The following is a 21,114-nucleotide window of genomic DNA, read 5'->3' on the forward strand; positions in this document are numbered from 1 at the left end:
TCATCTTCAAGGCTGAAATCTCCTTCTGAATTTTGCAAACCATCTTCTGCAAGTTCAAGCATTCTTTCCCATAAACCGAGTGTATGTTTCGAGTCGCTTCGGCTGCAGAATTTCCTTTTTTGTACTTATAAAGCATTATGTGCCTTAAACGCTCTTTGGAAATGTTAGAAAGGGTTTTAATCAAAGTAATTTAAATTCTATTATTCTGTAAAATAATATTTAATTAGTTTAAATGTACACAAATGCATAAAAATAATTTTTAATTCCATTAGACATTCTAAAATACTATTAAATTTCATTCAATTTTAAAAAGGTAAAATCGGACAGAACTTATGGGATGACCTGATACTCTATCTATATAGAGAGAAATATCTCTGCAGAAAATAATTTCTGCATATATCTCTGCAGAAAGATATATTATATAGATACATATATATATATATATACAAACACACATATTAAGAAAACAAGTAGCGCCCGTCAAATCAGAAAGATCCTATAAACACATATACCCCATTTTCCTAAAAATTCACTTGAATTTTCCGAAGTCCTCTCCCCATCCTCCTGTTGCTTAGCGCGCATTTTTTTTTTGTCATATTCGTTTCCTACATATTGTTTTACACCCATTCCAGTATTTGGGGGGATTTTCATTTCCGGGTCAAGATGTAAACATTAACCCAATTAGCCATCATTTTTGACGGCACGAGACCAGCTAGTATTTGATAATGTAGATGTACGACAAAATAGTTGAAGGAAACAAGAATATTTAAAAGAATTGAAAAAAAAGTAAAGGGAAGGACAATATTACACTCACAGCTCAGACGACATAAACTTCAATACCCGCACAAACGTAAACACCGTAAATAGGTCTTCGCAACTGCTGCAAACTCACACCTTTTCACGTTTGCTTTTTTATTTTATTTCGTTGTTGATTTTATTTTTAGTTTAACGTTAAGTGTTTCCTCTCAACAGTTACTTCTTCATTTGGCAACCTTTTGATATCCGCACATGAGAAGTGAAAGTATTTTTCGGCAATTTCCGTAAAAAATTTTTATTTCTTTAATTTTTTCAGTTGAATTGTTTTATGTTTGTGTACTTTTTGTTTATGTGTGTGTGTATGTATGTATATTTTTGTAGTATGTAAGTATAAGTATGCATGTAAGAATACGCACACTCGGTGGTTAGGGTTGCGCCGAAAATTATCTCCGCTTTGTTTATATGCATGAATGTATATATATTTGTGTATGTATTATATATTTCTTTTCTTTTTTTCCAACTGAATCGTTTATGTTTATGTATTTGTTGTGTATATATATGTATGTGTGTATGTATGAGTATACACATGTATATTTGTGAATATACAGTACTTACATACACAAATATACAAACATATACACATAATACATACAAAAGATCCAAAAAAATTCATAAACTAATGCAATTCAGTTTGGAAAAATATTAAATAAAAATTATTTACAGAAAGTACGGATCTATTTTAAAACGGGGGCCACAGTATTTTCTTAACGAAACACTTTGAAACTTGAAACACTGGTAGAATGTGTCATATAAAACATCTTTTTCTCTTAGTCTTCTTAAAAAAAAAAAAAAAGAAATCTCTAAGTTATTCCATGTTAAAGTTGTCGTATTTCTGTAATTTCAACCAATCACTGACGTCCATTCAGCCGATATACATTAAGTGCCGACTACATAAACAAACGATTCTGAAACAATTCTATCGGTGATAAAATTATTATTTCCTTGTCAAAAAATGGCTGAAGCATATTGGCAGTAGCTACTAAACCTTTCTATTATAGGCTTACCCTAATCTTAGGGTTAGGGTAAAACAGCAAATTTAAAAAGAAAAAAGCAAATAAAACGAAGAAAAAAAAAAGAAAATGAAAAAAGCAAAAAAAAATGTCAGAAGTTATGGAGATTAAATACGCTTTACACCGCTTAATCAGCCAAAGGAGTAAATGTAAACAACTGACTACTTGTCAGTGATTGGTTGAAATTATCGAAATAAGACAATTTTTTACATGAAATAAATTCGAATACAAAAATATTTTTCTGTTCTATAACACAAAATAGAAAAGTATACGAAGTTTGAAAGTCTTTCGGTACCAAAAACACTACATAAAACATTAATGAAAACTGTGGCCCCCGTTTTAAAATAGATCCGAAATTACAGAAGAAATACTTTCACTTCTCGTGCGGCTATCGAAAGATTGCCTTTCATTTAATCGGTGAGAGAGAGAGAAGAAAAGGGGCTCCATCTTGTTGCTCTTACAGATTTTGAAATTTTAGAATCAAATGAAATTAATTTTTTGCAACTAAACACCTTCAAACTTTGGACACTGGTAGAATGTGTCATATAAAACATCCTTTACTCTTAGTGTTGTTGAGAAAAGTTTATATTTTGAAAGTTATTTCGTGTTAAAGTTGTATTTCGGTAATTTCAACCGATGACGTGTATTCAGTTGAATAAAATTATTGCCGTTGTTTGTCAACAACAACTATCGGCGGTGTATATTTCATTTGTCACTGTTATTTATGACATCGTTCGTGCGTTTGTACTGGTTTTAGCCTTAAGGTTTTAGGATCAGGGTTAGAGCTAGGGTTTTAGAGTTAGGATGTTAGGGTTGGGGTTTTAGGGTTAGGGTTGGGATTTTAAGGTTAGAGTTACGGAAAAATGTGAAAAATGAAGAAATTGGAGGGGGAGGGGGCAAAATGTCTTTCTAAAAATAGCTGAAAAACAGGGGAAAAAACTAAAAGCAGTAGAAATGCACAAACGATCGTGGTGGCGCCATGAAGTAAACATGCTTCTGATACACTCATTTATTCATACAAACGTAACTGAGATGAAATATATCATAAATAACAGTGACAAGCGAAATATACACCGCCGGAAGTTGTAGACAAACAACAGCAGTAATTGTTTTCACCTCAATAGACGTCATTGATTGGCTGAAATTACCGAACGAAATACGACAACTTAAACACAAAATAACTTCGAAAATACACAATTTTCTCAAAAACGCCAAGAGTAAATGATGTTTTATGTGACACATTCTTCCAGTATACGAGTTTTGAAAGTGTTTAGTTACAAAAAATTATTTTTTAAATGTGCCGGCCAAAGAGAAAAGATCCCAGAGGTTTAAAGTTTGATTATTTTTACTCAATCAGAAAACAAAATTTTGAAGCTGGCATTTCCTGCGTGATAGCTGTCTAATCACAAAATGAAAGCAAAAGCATTATAACGACTAATTTTTATTAGACAAAATTAAAGCAAAACATTACGAAAGTTGTAAGATCTTTTGAAATGTTAATAAGTTTTTAAAAATGAAGTTATGTGAAACGGTCAAAAAGGCATGTAAATAATTTGAAAAGGAAGAAAATCTTCAATGAAATTTTTTTGTAAAAAAAAAGTGCACGTTAAGGTTTAAGGCTAAAAAAACAACATACACGTAGTAGTGAATCTCTCTTTACACTATTTACTTTTAAGATAAACATCTTTCTCTTGAAAGTAAGAAACCACCTCTTCCTCAGTTTTCATTTTGTCTATTATACTTGAAAGGTTAAATAAGTTAGCTGTGGACTTACTTATATTTAGTTTGAAAAGGTCCAGGAAATCACACAGTTCAAAATTATTTTACCTTGTCCTTATTCTTAGTGCAGCTTTTGAAGAGTGCATTTGATTTTAAGTTATTTTTTCAAAGCTATAATGAAAGTGACAAAGGAGCATATTTGGCATATTTTGCTTTATGAGTTCAATAAAGGCAACAATGCAAGGGAAAGTGTGGGGAATATTAATATAGCATATGGGGATCAGACAATAAGCGTATGCCAGTGTCAGTAGTGGTTCCAGAAATTCAGAGTCAGAAACTACAGCCTAGAATATGAGCCTTGTCCTGGAAGATGTGTAGAGCTCGACAAGGACATCCTGCAAAATCCTGGTGGAACAAAATCCCATTGTAACTGTTGAGGAACTACCAGAAAAGCTTGGATTTGGTCATTCAACCATTCATCAAAATCTGCATGCCATCAGAAAAATCAGCAAATTGGGTTTTGTTTTTTTGTTTTTGCGTATGTGTGTGAGTCAGTGTGTGTGTGCACATACACATGTATGTATGTATGTATGTATGCATGCATGTTAGTGTGTGTATGCATTTTTGCATGTGTGTATGTGTATATGTATGTATGTATTCTGCATATTCATGTTTTTGTGTGTGTTTGCATGTGTATGTGTACCTCTGTCTCCTTGTGTGTGCATGTCTGTGTGTGTATGGGTTTTTGTGTCTGTATGTATGGATGTGTATCTCCATATGTGTAGACGTGTCTCCATATGTTTCCTTGTGTGAAGTGAAGTGTGTATGTATATGGTCATGTGCTTCAGTCTTCATTTGTGTATGTGTGCTTGTCTATCTGTTTACTTTCATATCCATATGCCTACATACATGTGCATACACACACACACACACATCTATCTACATAGCAGCCCACTAACTATTCTACCTGTATATAAATATAAACTGTAGGTATGGGGGTGTGATTATCTACTACATATATTTCCTATTTAGTACTGGGGATGTTTCATTTATGAGGACATACTCCTGTATTTGTCTGAGTGTTGGGTCCTTTGGGTGCTTGGATAAAATGCAGATGTCAAGTTGACCCAGGTTGCCTCTGTGTTGGTCCTTGACATGCTGGTAGAGTATGGAGGACTGTTTTTTGTCGTCATATTGTCTCAAATGTTCATTTAGTCATTCCACAATGCTCTTAGATGTCTCCCCTATGTATTTCATGTTCATGTCTTTACAAGCACCTTCTATGCATCTTATACTGTAGACTACGTTTCTAGTTCTACAGTTAATGCCAAGGCTAATCCTACATACCATCCAGTTATCGTTGTTGCATATGGTGTTCTCAAAGGGATACATCCTACATAGTTTTGATCTGATGGAGTTCCCTGACTTTTCAATAATCTTAATGTTGAGTTTGGTCTCCTTCAGTGCTTTCCTAAATCTATGGGCTAGTTCTCCAAGTGCTGTGGCCTCTACAAACATCACTCCTTGGTATTTGTTAGTTTTATTCTGTGTTCACCCTGTTTGCTTTGTCACCAGCTCTTTGTATCCTGTTCCAGTCTTTGCTTCTATATCTAGGGAAGGTACCACTGGTTTCATTACATATAATGTTATCTAACTTCTTTCTAATACCCCTGTATACTCGAACCCTATCTTTCTGATCATATCCAGAGAATTGCATGCAGTGTGTTAAATTATAAGGCACTAAAATAGAATGACTCTCCCCAGACACAACAGAATATGCTTCAACACACAAACTCACATAAAGAATCTTGCAAACCAAATCCAAAAACAATATATGTATATGTAAGAAATAATTGAGATTCAGGTAAATTAGGTACTTAAGTTGAAGCACAAAGTCAGTCTGGTATGATAACCTTAAATTTTATTTTCATACAACATAACAATATTGCTTATAAACAATCACCCATAGTACCTCATGATAAAATTTCCTCTGCATTAACAACATAGCTTTTATTAGCATCTTGTCCCTTTAACTGGCTAATGAACATCATGATTTAGGCTCTTCCCCTACCCAGCCTCCTTTTATAGACAGTTGCTCTATACCCAATTTACTACTCCTAATGTCTTGACAATATTTATGACCATACCTAACCATGAGCTATCGACTCCATCTTACCCTTCATTCCAAACAGACATAGTCCTCTCATCTTAGATTTAGTAGTTGATAAAAAGACAGATAAATTAGAAATGAACCACAATCCTTTGCAAGCTATGACCCCAGTGGGCTTCATGCCTTTCTTGGAAGTGTAGGCTATTCTTAGCTACAATAGCGACAACATGGATTTCTTCCATCTTCTTGATCTGTTAGAGTATTTGAAAAAAATTATATTAATGTGTCCAACTAATTAAAATTCTACTTATTTGTGCAACTGATGATAGCTCTGCATTTAAAGTGATGTAATGATTGCATTGTTCAATTAAATGGAGCCACTTGAAATGGTTGTACTGCATCACTTCTTGATATCCTGTTGCTTATTTTGATATATATATATATATATATATATATATATATATATATATATATATACATTAAGGTTATAACTTTTTGATTTTTTGGAAGTAAATAATTTCTTGTCTTACAAGTCAATGAACATATAAGTAGGCAAAATAACCTTTATTTTAAGTTTTTAAAAAAAAACATCACTCCCAACTGAAGAAATTTAACACCACTTTTGACCCAAATCATGCAAAGTTCTAGCGGGGTTCATAATGCCTACTCAAGTTTTTCCCAAACTTGGTGTGCTGACTTAATGCAATGCAGAAGCAGTATATCTCAAATTTCAGCTTTCAAGTCTAAGTAGTTTAGATGTTATAGAGTTTTTAATTTGTTACCACTTAGGCCCTACTTTAGGAAATGTCCTCTTCCTCTCCTTTTTACTCCTGTGACACTAAAAACTCTGATTATATTAACTGTTTTTCAGAATAGTAGGCTTATCCAACTAGAGTATCTAAAATAATGTCTCATAAGAGAAGTGCTTGTGTCACTCAAAGAAAGAAAAAAATCTGGATGAAGAATCTTGTCCAATTTCAAGACTCATATAGGAAAAGAAGACATGTTCCTCTAGAAGAGCATTCTTTGGATACCAATGAAACTTCAAATTGTCAGTCACTACCTGTTCCTTGGAGGTACCATCAAAGGAAGGAAAGAAAGAAAAAAGGAAATTTCGAAAGAAGTAATATTTTTATGGCAAAAAAAATTACATTTCTCATATTCATCAATTCAAAATGTATAAGCAAAAGGAGAAAAAGTGCTGAATACCTACAATAAATGTGTAAAACAAGGAAAATATGATTCATTGAAAGGAATTTTTGACATCACAAGGGAAAACAGTGAATGGCCGTGCAGTGAGGATAGAAGGTTATCTTCAAATTGAAAGCAAAGGACGGGTTGGATATGAAACTGGAAAGGCATCCAGTTCCAAAACTGTCCATCCATCTAAAAGAAGAAAAGTGTCCTTAATGCCAACTTCAACCAGAACAACTCCAGTGTCTGAAGCAAAGACTAAAAGTGAATGTCAAGAGTCCGAAAAATCAGATGAAGAATCCACACAAACAAGGAGGAAGTATAGCAAAATTAAACTGCAATCAAGTTAGTAATATCTTCCAAGCTATCAACCCAAAAAGTAGCAACAGTTTGTTGACAATCATCTCAAGATGGAATCAATGTTGAGACTCCCCAAGCTGTTAAACTAAAAAAGAAAATGAAGAAAACACTACATTTAGAAAACTGGTCATTGCATTTTGATGGTAAACGTATTGATGACCAAGAATACCAAGTGCTAGTTTTAAAGAATGAACAGAGAGAAGTTAAGTTAGAAGCACTCCAATTACCAAGCGTAAAAGCCGATACTGTTGTGAAAGAAATAACAGCTGTTTTAGATGTAAAGATGATTGTCATTGATACAATGAGTGTGAACACTGGGAAAAGAAACAGCATTGTCATTCAGTTGCAAAGACTGTTTGCTCAAAAGGGTTTGAAATAATTGCATCATATCCTTGAGAGAGTTCTTTGTGTTGCAATGGATAATGAACTTGGAAAAAAAAGTCATCTCCCAATATTGAGTATGCCTTCATCCCAGAGCTTCTAAGTAATTATGAGAAACTCCTGGTTAATTTCAACAATGGTGAAGAAAAGATTAATGAATCAGCAGGATGGCGAGATGGCACGAAATTTCTATTTCATTTCACCAGAGATTTCATTTCTTTCAAGAAACTGGAAAATTTCCTATTGTAAAGTTTCAAAAAATACTCAACTTAAGTAATGCAAGATGGAATTCTCGAGCAATACTAGCTCTTTAAGCATTTATTCTTCTACCAGAGAAAAGAGTTTTGCTTCTCAATGTTTGTCGATTACAGATGAGGAGATTTTTGGTTTACTAACCAAATTTTCAATGCTGCCTTCAAGATCTTTATGATGTTTATAAAATGAAGGAGAAACTCCAGCTTCAGTTTATTTTATCTAACAAAGCATATTAATTCTTTACATTATTTACATTCGAGGGATATTTGTCCTCATCTTGTTTGTTGTTAATACGTTTCAGCTAATATACCTTCCAGCCTTCTTCAGGTGTCTTGGGGAAATTTCGAACCTGGGTCCTTATTCCTAAGGTATTTTTCGATGTTATTATTATTATTATTGTTCAGGTCACTGCTTGGAATCGAACTCGGAATCTTGGGGTTAGTAGCCCGTGCTCTTAACCACTACCGTGGGCAATTATAGAGTGAATTTTAGGGTTTATAAATCTAATATTTTCCTATCCTTCCAGAATACCGGTTCCCATATGCTGCTCATAACTGCACTCAGTCTGCTTAGGAGATTGTTGTGTCCTAGCATATGTGCTGCTTCTTTTAGTTTTCGGATTTTCCAGTGGTGTTCTCTGTCTATTATTTTAACTTCATCCCACTGGGGAGGTGGTCTCCATTTTTCCATACATGATCAGCTATACCTGATTTATCAATATCTCCTCATGTCACAGCTATGCGATGTTCGTCTACCCTTATTTTGAGGGGGCGGCATGTTTTGCCTTTGTATAACCTACCACAGCCGCATGGGATGGAGTACATGCAGTCTTTGGTCATATTCTCTTCTATTGGTGGTTTTACTCGAAGGAGATATTTGCGAAGTGTTGTATTACTTATGAATACTGTCCTAATGTCATACGGGCCGCATATGTTTTGTATCTTTTCGGAGAGCCCTTTCACATAGGGTAGACAGACAGTGGACAGTTTATTGGACTCATCCTCTCTCTTCTTCATGATTGGAGTGGATAGTATACTTTTGGGGTAGTTGTTGCTTTACAGATCGTTATTGAGCTTGATCATTTCTTCGTAGTGTATATCACGATTGCTACTTATATTCGTTGCTTGATGTTTTAGGCACTGAGCAATCCCTCTCTTTACACTGTATGGATGGTGGGAATTGAAGTTGAGGTACTGTCCAGTAACGGTCAGCTTACAGTATACGCATGTCCTGAATCCATACTTGGTACATGTTATTAATACGTCCAGGAATGCCAGCTGATTGTCTGTTTCCTTTTCCATTGTGAACTGTATGGATGGCTTTATTGAGTTCACATGATCTAACAGCACTTGGACATCTTCCTGGTGGGGCCAGAGAATAAAGGTGTCAACATATCGTAGCCATAGTGTTGGTTTTAGAGGTGTTGATCCTAAAGCCAAATTCTCAAAGTATTCCATGCATATATTGGCTATTACTGGTGATAATGGCGAACCCATAGCTAAACCCTCTTCTTGTCGATATATATCAGTGTCTATACTGAAGTAGGTAGTTTCTACACAGAAGGTCAACATTTCCATCAAGTTTCTTATTGGTATACATACCACCTCCTCAAAATAAGGGTAGACGAACATCGCACAGCTGTGACACGAGGAGATATTGATAAATCGAGCATGTATGGAAAAATGGAGACCACCTCCCCAGTGGGATGAAGTTAAAATAATAGACAGAGAACACCACTAGAAAATACGAAAACTAAAAGAAGCAGCACATATGCTCGGACACAACCTCCTAAGCAGACAGAGTGCAGATATGAGCAGTATATGGGAACTGGTATTAAGGAAAGATAGAAAAATATTAGACTTATAAGCCCTAAAATTCACTCCATAGTTGCCCACGGGCATATGGCGTAGTGGTTAAGAGCACGGAATACTAAACCCAAAATCCCGAGTTCGATTCCAAGCAGTGACCTGAACAATAATAATAATAACATCAAAAAACACCTTAGGAATGAGAACCTAGGTTCGAAATTTCCCCCAGACACCCGTATATATAGAATATCCATATATATGTATATATATATATATTTTTTTTTTATAGAAATGGTAAGACAACAAAAGAATGAAAGAGGTCCTCTATGTAAATAGAGGAATTTATCTGTACATATAATATGTAAATAGAGCAATTTATCTGTACATATAATATGTGACAATTATTCGGTAGCCATGATAAAACTCAGAGTTTCGGATGTTGGGGCGGAAACCATCAGGTTGGTATTTGTAGTTATGCTAAGACCGAAAGTTTTCATCAAATGGATAATGTCCTTCCTAAACCGACCCTGTGCTGGTCCATTGGTATTTGTGGTTAAAGCTAGGGCATCATCTTTATAAATGGCGAAATATACACCAGGAAAAGTCTTTCCCAAAATATCGGGTAGGACTAATCCAAAAAGATCGCATATACCTGCTCCATCATATGACCCCATGCTCACATCGAAAGCACCCTCTGTATCAGTAGTCTTGACCCACTTTGTGTTCTCGCTGAAGAGTAAAGTCTTTCTAGCATGGAAGATTATATCCTTATCCTGTGTACTTATTTCTATGGATTCACTTGCAAAAGTGAGGGCTTTATCTAGAAGTTCCTTAGAGATAGAGGCATAAAAACTGACAATATAAAATTGCGTGAATCTCACTTTATTCTTATTCTTAATGGCTTTAAACCAGTCAACAACTTCTATACTATTGGACCATTGTACTAACCTAGTGGCATTCCTGACTTTCGCATTGATTTTTCCTAAAATTTCTTTACTAACAAATCTAAGTTCTGATTTAGCTGGGTTAATAAGCCTACATTTAGGATTAGATAGGAAGTTTTTTTAATGGTCTTTGATAGTTATAAAGGCCTCTTTTTGGGGGAGGACCCCTATTTTTTTATCTAATTTAAGTCTGGCAGCGATAATGCTAGCTTCTTTATTAATTTCATTATAGGTTTGTGGTAGCCTTGGTGTAATTATTTATGATGCTGTTGTGTAGAAGTCGTGAATATGTGCTGTTTTCTACTAAGTATAAGTTCTTGGTTTTATCGGAAAAAAAGTACCTTTTTTTTTTAACTTTTTTATGTAATTGATATCTTTTTTCAGTTTCTGTTTGAAAGTGTTAAAAGACTTACGAAATTTTATTTTGTTCATGAGCTTCAGTAGGTCCGCTTCGAAGTCTTCCAAGCCTTTGATTTTTGGAGGGAATTTCTTAGATTTAATTCCATAGAATATATTCTCTGTAGTGTCCTCTTCCATGTTGTAAAAGAAAGCTTTCCATCTCATGCACTTAATAAAGTCTGTAATATTCTCCAAAAGTTTCTTAGAGTATAGTTTCCTTGATGGTATAGGTATTTTTTTCATAGAATAATCGATGTATTAGGCGTCCATATTGAATTCTTCTGCGGGGCAGAGTCCTCAACCGATTTCTGGCGATTTTCCAAAATAAGCTGTTTTAGCCCTTATGGAAAAATAGCAGTGTACGGGAGGTGACTTATTGATAGAAATGGTAAGACAACAAAACAATGAAAGAGACCTCGATATTATGCAAATTTATCTGTAAATATAATATGTGACAATTATTCGGTAGCCATGATAAAACTCAGAGTTTCGGATGTCAGGGTGGAAACCCATGCCGCCATCTCTTCAGTTATCGAGCCATTGAAAACAATGCTATGAAAATGACCGTTAAACAAAGGGAAATTACTGTATGATTGACCATGATTAAGAAAAAAGAGCTATTAGTATATAATAAGGCAAGGCTCTAAAAGATAGTGGATTTAGCGAGGAAATAACCTATACACCTGCCTTCAGTCCAATAATAAAGAAAAGGAAACATGCGATCTTTTTGGACTATTCATACTCGATATTTTGGGCAAGACTTTTCCTTATGTATACTTCGCTATTTACAAAGATGATACCCTAGCTTTAACTGCAAATACCAATGGACCAGCACAGGATCGGTTTAGGAAGGACATTATCCATTTGATGAAAACTTTTGGTCTTAGCATAACTACAGATACCAACCTGACAGTTGTCAATTTCCTAGGTGTATCCTTAGATCTGAATAAGAATATTTATATACCTTATAGGAAGCCCAACGATAGACTTAGTTATATTAATGTGAGTTCCTGCCATCCCCCTATAGTGTTTAAAAATTTAGTTAAAAACATTAGCAAAAGAATTTCTAGCCTCTCCTCCAATAGGGACATTTTTAATAGCGTTGCCCCAGTATATAATAAGTTCTAAAAGATAGTAGATTTAGCAAGGAAATAACCTATACACCTGCCACCAGCCCGATAATAAAGAAAAGGAAACTTAGGAATAGGAAAACTATCTGGTTCACATCCCCTACTCACTCGAAGTGACCTTTAAAATAGGCAAGTATTTCTTAGCACTGATAGATAGACATTTTCCAGTCAACCATAGTTACAGAAAGCTCTTCAATAGACATAACTTAAGAATCAGTTTCAGCTCGACTACTAATTTTAAAAATATAATCGCACACAACACACAAAAATCACAATGTGAAACCAGCTGTTCATGCAGGAATAAAAATTTGTGCCCACTAAATGGAGCTTGCATGTCCAAGACCATCATTTATGAAGCCACCGTGGACTATAGAGTCCACTAAGGACACGGTTTTGATGAAGAAATATGTGGGCCTTACAGAAGGTAATTTCAAAGCCAGGTTCAATAATCACACCTTGAGCTTCAGGCACTGGGATAAAAGGAAAACGATCAAATTATACAGTCATATATGGTCCTTAAAAGATAAAGGTGTCAGTTACAACATCCATTGGAATATCTTAGCCAAGTGTAAGCCCTACACCAATGGCAGTGGAAAGTGCAGCCTTTGTGATATGGAAAGATAGCTCATCTGGAAAAGTAGCTTAGACCCCGCCACATGTCTAAATTCAAGATCTGAACTTTCCGGTTCATGTCCACATGTGGCTAAATATTTGTTACGTTTTTGGTCCCCCTCCCCAGATTACAGATAGGATTTGCTTTCTATATTGTGTCCAGTTACAAGCTTTTTATCTCTCTATACTTTATACTTATATTTCTTATATATTTTTTTACATATTTATAGAGATATTGTTTTATAGGTTTATTGCTCATACATTTTTCACACATATTTTTTCTATATTCTACCCAGCATTTTTCCTGTGCATATATAGACATATATATGGAATCTTTTGTGCGTGCATGTGGATGTGTGCAGGTATGTGCATATATAGACGTGTGTATGTGTGTGCATGCATGTGAGTATGTGTGTATATAGACGTGTTTTACTCTTATTGCTTATTTTTTACACATTTTTCTGTATTTTGCCTTTAGCCCTGTTTTTTCTGCTGCACGTGCGTATATAGATGTGTGTGTGTGTGTGCGTGCATATGAGTATGTGTGTGTATAGATGTGTTTTACTCTTATTGCTTTTTTTTACACGTTTTTATGTATTTTGCCTTTAGCTCTGATTTTCTTTGTGCCTGTGCGTATATAGACGTGTGTATGAACCTTTTTGTGTGCATGTATGTGTGTGCGAGCGTGTATGTGGGTATGTGTATACTTTTTGGCGAATGTGTGGGTGAGCATGTGTGTTTCAAGTGAGGGTGGATGAGTAATATACATATGGGCACATGTACGTGGGTGTGCATGTGTATGTATGGATATGCACGCTTACGCAATTACTATGAACATATTTACTCCCTTACCTTTACTCCCTCCCCTTACTTAGCAGTCATTCTAATAGCTCTTTTGTCTTAATAACCGTCAATCATACAGTAATTTCCCTTTCTTTAATGGTCATTTTCATAGCATTGTTTTTGATGGCCCGATAACTGAAGAGATGGCGGCGGCGGTTTCCGCCCCAACTTCCGAAACTCGGAGTTTTATCATGGCTACCGAATTATTGTCACATATTATATTTACAGATATACACATACTCTTTTATTTGTTTCTGTCATTTGACTGCAGCCATGTTGGAGCACTGCCTTTAGTCAAGCAAATTGACCCCAGGACTTACTCTTTGTAAGCCTAGTACTTATTCTATCAGTCTCTTTTTGCCAAACCACTAAGTTATGGGGACGTAAACACACCAACATCAGAATCATGTGGTTGGTAAGTGAGCTACTTACCACACAACCACTCTTGCACTTATGAATATATATAGACAAATATCTATAGATATATATATATATGCACATATGTATACATATATATATATGTATATGTATATTACACATATACATATACATATCTACATACACACACATATATTCACATACATATACACACACACTTACATATATATATATATATATATATATATATATACTACCAGCTAAGCCCGGTTTCACCCGGTCAGAGAACGACGCGAAGAGAGAAACGAAGACATAAAAAAGAGGAAGAAGTGGATACGAAGTGGTGTTTGGGCGACGGATCTTGGTAGAAAAAAAAGAATGTCATGGTGAGTTAGTAAGGAGAGCAAAGCAAGACTGGATGTACGTTATCTGGCAGGACGATGAAAAAATTGCGGAGTTGAAATTGGAGCAGTTGAAGTTGCCGTTGTTATCATTGGAGTGCCTCTTGGTAGACAACATTCTTCGTCCTTCCCTCAGGTGCACAAATAGAAAGACCATGGGGACAGCCAACGTACAGTTGTGCGTGTGAGAATACTTGCTCTGTCAGATTCAAACCAACCGCTCGCACTGATTGTCCCTGCACCTTGTTGATTGTCATGGCAAAGCAGAGTTTGATGGGAAATTGCATCTATTTAAACTTGTAGATCGTATCGGAGTGGGTAAGGGACATGGGAGTTATAAGTATGTCTTAGCCAGAGGCCGGTTCATTCAAGATTGTTGCCTACAGAACTCGGGAGTACAATTTTTTGATAATCATCCGCGTACCATTGCACATTATTGGAGCATCTAAATTCCTTAGCAGCATGATTGGCACGCCAACTTTCAGATGCAGTTCGTGAACTGGTAGTTCTGTGGGTCCCCTTTTTGTCAGATTTGTCATGGGGCGGCCGGTCTATCTCAGATACATGGGAAGCTGGATTAAATTTTTCATCAACAAAGGGGAGCCGAAATAAATTTTTTCAATGTCCAAGGGAAGCCAAATCGTGAAAAAGGTTGAGAAATGCTGATCTATAACGATGGTTTTTATTTAGGCACATCGTAAAAGTAATTATAATGAATTGCTTAATATAAAGAAAAGTATGTTTTTTCAAGCAAATACAGTTAGAAATAATATTTACCATTTCAAGTCATCACTAAAAACAAAGCTCATCAATTTTTGAATGAAATAATAATTTTATTTTTTTATTCTAAGTTGTAAATTTTGCCCGAAAAATAAAGCAAATAATCACCAAATGCATTGTTAAAAATCTGCAACTCGATAGCAAATATCTCCAAATTGATTAGAAATGCATAAATTTAATAATAACAATGTTTTTGAGATTCTTGTTCGAATGACATGAGTGTTTTTGTTTCATTTTTGACACGTAATACTTAGATAGATGTTGCTGTGGGCTGGAAGTATGCAAGAAGTTAAAATTTTTTTTTACTAAAACACAACCGGGTCCTTAAGTAAGGCATGTGTAAAATTTGAATGAAATTGATTATGTAGTTCTGGAGTTTTAGGGATTCACACACACACAGACATACATTCTCAATTTTATATATATATATAGATATACATACATATACATTTATATATACATATACATATATATATATATATATATATATATATATATATATATATATATATATATATATATATATATATATAAAAGATAATAAGAGTGAAAAAACTACAGAAGGCTTGTGTTACATGGTTAAAGTATATATTTAAATTATGTCAGAAAAATGTTATAAAATCTTTTTGGAAAATAAACATTGTATTTTGAGAAATAACCGGTTTCGTGTTGTCTTTTCAAATTTCTCTACTTCATTGTGTCGTGTTCGTTCCAATATATATATATATATATATATATATATATATACACACACACATATATATAACATATATATATGCATATATACATATATATACACATATACATACATATATGTACATATATATATACATATATACATACATATGCATATATATACATACACACACACATATATATACATTTATATGTATGCATACATATATACATGCATACATATACATACATAATATATATACATAAATATTTCATAATGAAAGTATTAGAATTGAAACTAATATAAATATACATAGTGAAAGTATTTATAGCTTCACTATTGAAACTGAAAGTATCTCACAATACAACAGAGATGTTATTCATTCACTTTTGACATGTAATACTGAAATAGTGTAAGAGATAAGAGATTGCTCCAGGCTCACATTAGGCAAGAAGTTGAACATTTTGTTGACTCTTGACACTGCATGGACCCTAAGTAAGGCATGTGTAAAATTTGAAAGAAATCGGTTGGGTAGTTCTTTAGTTTTTGTGATGCACACATACAGACCAACTGACAGACGCACACACATTCTCAGGTTTATATATAGAGATTATATTAGAGGAAAAATCAAAACCAAGGCAGAACAAGTATCTCAAGTCATTTAGAATAATTTAATTAGGGTGAGGTGAATTTGAAGTCTTACAACAGTCTCTGAGATAACCCAAATGGTAGGTTAGCATGTCCGTTCACAGTTTATAAGATTCACAGTTTATAAGGGAAAAAATAGAAAAATAAAGAGTAACAGTAGCTAGAAGAATATAGGCAGGAGCATAATGCTCACAACTCATCTTTTTCCAGAGGGTATGGATGCTGGTCAGTACTTCCATGAATGTACCGGTTTTTAGTTAAAATCCCAGGTAAATCCAGGCAGTATTTTGGCAGTATTCTGAACGATTGTAAAGTGTTTATGAAGCAAGAAAGTATGATGGATATAAGTGAGTTTTGTGAGTGTGTGTGTGTGTGTGTGTGAGAGAGAGAGATAGAGAGGAGAAAGAGAGATACAAGAAAGGATTAAAAAATAAGGTAGTGGTAAAAGGGTAAAAAATAAGAATACATAAAAATAAATAAAAATATAAATAAAAATAAAAGAAAAGAAAAAGTAATGGCAGCTATATCATAAATGTTTTTATTTTAATTTTTGATTTGCCCAATATATCATCATCATCGTTTAATGTCCGCTTTCTATGCTAGCATGGGTTGGACGATTTGACTGAGGATTGGTGAACCAGATGGCTACACCAGGCTCCAATCTGATTTGGCAGAGTTTCTACAGCTGGATGCCCTTCCTAACGCCAACCACTACGAGAGTGTAGTGGGTGCTTTTACGTGCCACCAGCACAGGAGCCAGTCTGGTGGCATTGGTAATGATCTCACTTGAATGACTTTTCACGTACCACCGGCACAAGTGCTAGTAACGCGACGCTGGTAACGATCACGCTCGAACGGTGGTGCCATCACAATTTCGCTTTTGCTTGCCCCAACAGGTCATCACAAGCAAAGTTTAGTCTCCAATGAAGGAGACGTTGGCATGGGGGCCAGTCATCGAATTTAGTTTGATTTCGATTTCACTTGCCTCAACAGGTCTTCGCAAGTGGAGTTTAGTGTCCAATGAAGGAAAGGTATGCATAAGTGGGTTGGCTACATCCCTGGCAGAGGCCTTGGATTTTGGTCTCACTTGGCTTGCCGAGTCTTCTCACGCACAGCATATTTCCAAAGGTCTCGGTCACAAGTCAGTGCCTCGGTGAGGCCTAATGTTCGGAGGTCGTGCTTCACCACCTCATCCCAGGTCTTCCTGGGCCTACCTCTTCCACGGGTTCCCTCAACCGCTAGGGTGTGGCACTTTTTCACACAGCTATCCTCATCCATTCTCACCACATGACCATACCAGCGCAATCGTCTCTCTTGCACACCACAACTGATGCTTCTTAGGTTCAAATTTTCTCTCAAGGTACTTACACTCTGTCTAGTATGCACACTGACATTACACATCCATCGGAGCATACTGGCTTCATTCCTTGCGAGCTTACGCATGTCCTCAGCAGTCATGGCCCATGTTTCAGTACCATGTAGCATGACTGTTTGTACACATGCGTCATACAGTCTGCCTTTTACTTTGAGAGAGAGACCCTTTGTCACCAGCAGAGATAAGAGCTCTCTGAACTTTGCCCAGGCTATTCTTATTCTATCAGCTACACTTTCAGCGCACCCTCCCCCGCTACTGACTTGGTCACCTAGGTAGCGGAAGCTATCAACTACTTCTAGTTTTTCTCCCTGGAATGTGGCAGAAGTTGTTCTCTGCACATTTTCATTGTTTATTGCTCCTGAGCATCTGCCACATACAAAAACTATCTTGCTAGTTAGCCTTCCTTTGATATTGCTGCACCTCTTATATGTCCATAGCTTACATTGGATACATCTTATGGAGTTTCTATTTATGCCTTTTTAACAGATCGAGCAGGGCCTACTACCTGAAGGGGTTTGTGTTTTTTCTACCTTCCTACTTATTAGGACTTTGGTCCTAATTTTTAGCTAGGTTGATTCTAAGGCCCTTCGATTCTAGTCCTTGCTTCCACACCTGAAACTTCTCCTCTAGTTCTGATAGTGACTCAGCAATTAGTGCAAGGTCATCAGCATAGAGGAGCTCCCAGGGGCATTCTGTCTTGAATTCTTCTGTTATCGCCTGGAGGACTATGATAAATAGGAGGGGGCTGAGGACCCCTACTTCTACCTGGAATTCTTCACTGTACTTGTTGCCAACCCTCACTGTACTTGTTGCCAACCCTCACTGTACTTGTTGCCAACCCTCACCTTACTGACAGCGTCTCTGTACGTGGCTCGCACATTCTTCTATCCCTAGTTTCCTCATTGACCACCAGATGAGGGATCGGGGGACCCTGTCAAAGGCTTTCTCCATGTCAACGAAAGCCAGGTACAGAGGTTTATCCTTGGCTAGGTATACAAAAACAAAATAGAAACTACACATGGAAATGTAGGGGGAAAGTAAGAAGAAAAATAAGCGAAAATGCCCTTTGGAAATCAAAAAAAGTAAAGGCTTTTTATGAAAAGTAACGATAGATATATACAATTAGATGAACTGAGGTAGGAATAAAAGTAATAAAAGTCATTATTGTGAATTGTTAAAGAGATTCAAAAACATACCGGTTTCGTAATGTTACTAATCATTGCTTTGAATGCACACCGAATACTGAACGGTGTCAGGTCAACTAGTCCCTGAGTAAAAAGATTATGTGTAAGGGAGGTAAGTAGTTCTGGATTTGGTGCAATTAGGGTAGATATATATCTGTAATGTGAATGGTGTATAGGATGTATGGGGGATAGTGGTATTAATTGAAAGGTTAGTAGTGTTCTGTATTATGTTATGTGTTCATATTTAGTTGTGGGAGATATTTATTGATGAAAGTTGCCTCTTTATTCAGTCTTTGTTGTATTGAGGTGTTCTGTAAACATTGATAGAAGGGAAAAATTAGGAAATTAGGATTAAGATTCCTCGCACACCTTTCTATATGTCCACTGACCTGTATCTCTCCACAAAGAACAAATCCGCCACCTACAGGTGGCGGATTTGTTCTTTGTGGAGAGTGGTTCTTCGACAGAGAGATATTCCTGTTTGGCCAATATAATTATTACCACACCCTAAGCATGTAATGGCATAGATTAGATTTTCCGAGACACAGGTGACATTTGATTTAATCTTAAATATTTCACCTTGTTTAAAGTGGAACTCTGAACCCTCCAAAAGGTGGGGGCAAGTACCACAGTTAGGTCGACCACATTTTTTCATTTTTGGTTCTGTTGTTAATGGATATAGTCTTGCGCTGGTTAATATTTTTTTCCAATGATTTAGGTTGCATTTTGCTTTTGATAATTTTGTGTGAGCCTGAAATTTTGTTCATTGTTTTATTTCTTGTGAGGATGGGTAGATTTTGTATGATAATGTTAAAGGCTTCGTTGTTTCTAGGGTTATGTGTGGAGATGTATGGGAGTATTTTTGAGTCTGGTTTAGTATTTTGGTTGACTTCCCTTAATGTTCGTATATCTATTTTCTTAGCTCGTTTAATTCTATTATTTATTAATGATATTGGGTAATGTCTTTTCATTAGTGTTGATCTGAATTCAAGGAGTCTTCGTTCACAAGTATAGGTGTCCGAAACTATGGTACAGATTCTTTTCACTAGATTATAAGTTATATTAATTTTTATGTTTTTTGGTTTTTTGGGGTGGCATGAGTTGAATAATAGGCATTGTTTAGAATCTGTGGGTTGATAGAAGATGTCTGTTTTGATGTGGTTATTGACTATTTTAATTAGGATGTCAAGAAAAGGGAGTTGTTTACTGCTGTGTTCCATGGTGAATTGTATGTTGCTATTAATATTGTAAAGCATTATTTTGAAATCAAGGAGTTTGTCCATGCTGTCTTTCCAAAGTATAAAGCGATCGTCCAAATACCTCTTCCAGTTCTCCTTTAAATAGCAATGAAAAGAAGTACCATATTTTTGTAGTGATGATTGATATATTTTAAGCTCTGGGCAAGGATCGCAATCACTGGAGCAGCTCGGGTTCCCATTGCAATTCCACATTTTTGTTCATAGTAAACTGTATCGGACATGAAATAGTTGTTCAGTAGGATGAATTTGAGTGCTGCGATTATGAATCTGTGGTTGATGCGTCCTGGGATCTCTTCTGGGTATCTTTCTAGCCAGAAGGTGATCGCTTCTATACCATAATCATGTGGAATATTGGTGTACAAATTCACCACATTGAATGATACTAACAGGGTTCCTTCATTTATTGTCTTCGGCAGGTGGTTAAGCATGTCATCTTTGATGATGCTTTTCACATATTTTAGAAATGGTTTGAGTAAGATGTCAAGGAAGTTGCTCAAACGGTGGGTTTCATAAGCAGGGCCAGCAATGATGGGTCTCAGTTTGAGGTCAGTAGGGGGAGGGACATTAATGCATAGGCTTGAAGAAACTTTGCAAGCTTTACAAATATGTAGATTTTTGTGTATTTAAGGTAATCCATAGAATGGACAAGGTCCGTATTTAAAATTGGATAAATAGTCAATTTCATGTTTAGCGAGGCCCTTTCCATGTAGTTGAAGTAAAGAGGATAATTTTTTAAGTTTCTTCTGTGGGTTGTATTGTACTATCTTCTCATAGTAAATATTATTTTCCAACATAGAGAGTATTAACTTTTTGTAGTACTCTGTGTCCATCA

At 35.6% G+C, this 21,114-nt stretch overlaps 1 protein-coding gene and 1 pseudogene across 1 annotated transcript in view; both read left to right on the forward strand.

The window, feature by feature from the left end:
- Window positions 1-953: 953 nt before the first annotated feature.
- The window catches only part of LOC106883720 (uncharacterized), a 165,335-nt gene continuing 145,174 nt past the window's right edge, over window positions 954-21,114 (forward strand). Inside the window, exon 1 of the mRNA XM_089351047.1 lies at window positions 954-1,040. The gene's annotated coding sequence lies outside the window, so the exon portion shown is untranslated. The remainder of the gene's footprint in view (window positions 1,041-21,114) is intronic.
- On the forward strand, window positions 6,182-9,556 carry LOC149136150 (uncharacterized; annotated as a pseudogene).

This window comes from Octopus bimaculoides, chromosome 4 (assembly GCF_046866305.1).
Source record: "Octopus bimaculoides isolate indiv1 chromosome 4, ASM4686630v1, whole genome shotgun sequence".
Taxonomy (NCBI): domain Eukaryota; kingdom Metazoa; phylum Mollusca; class Cephalopoda; order Octopoda; family Octopodidae; genus Octopus; species Octopus bimaculoides.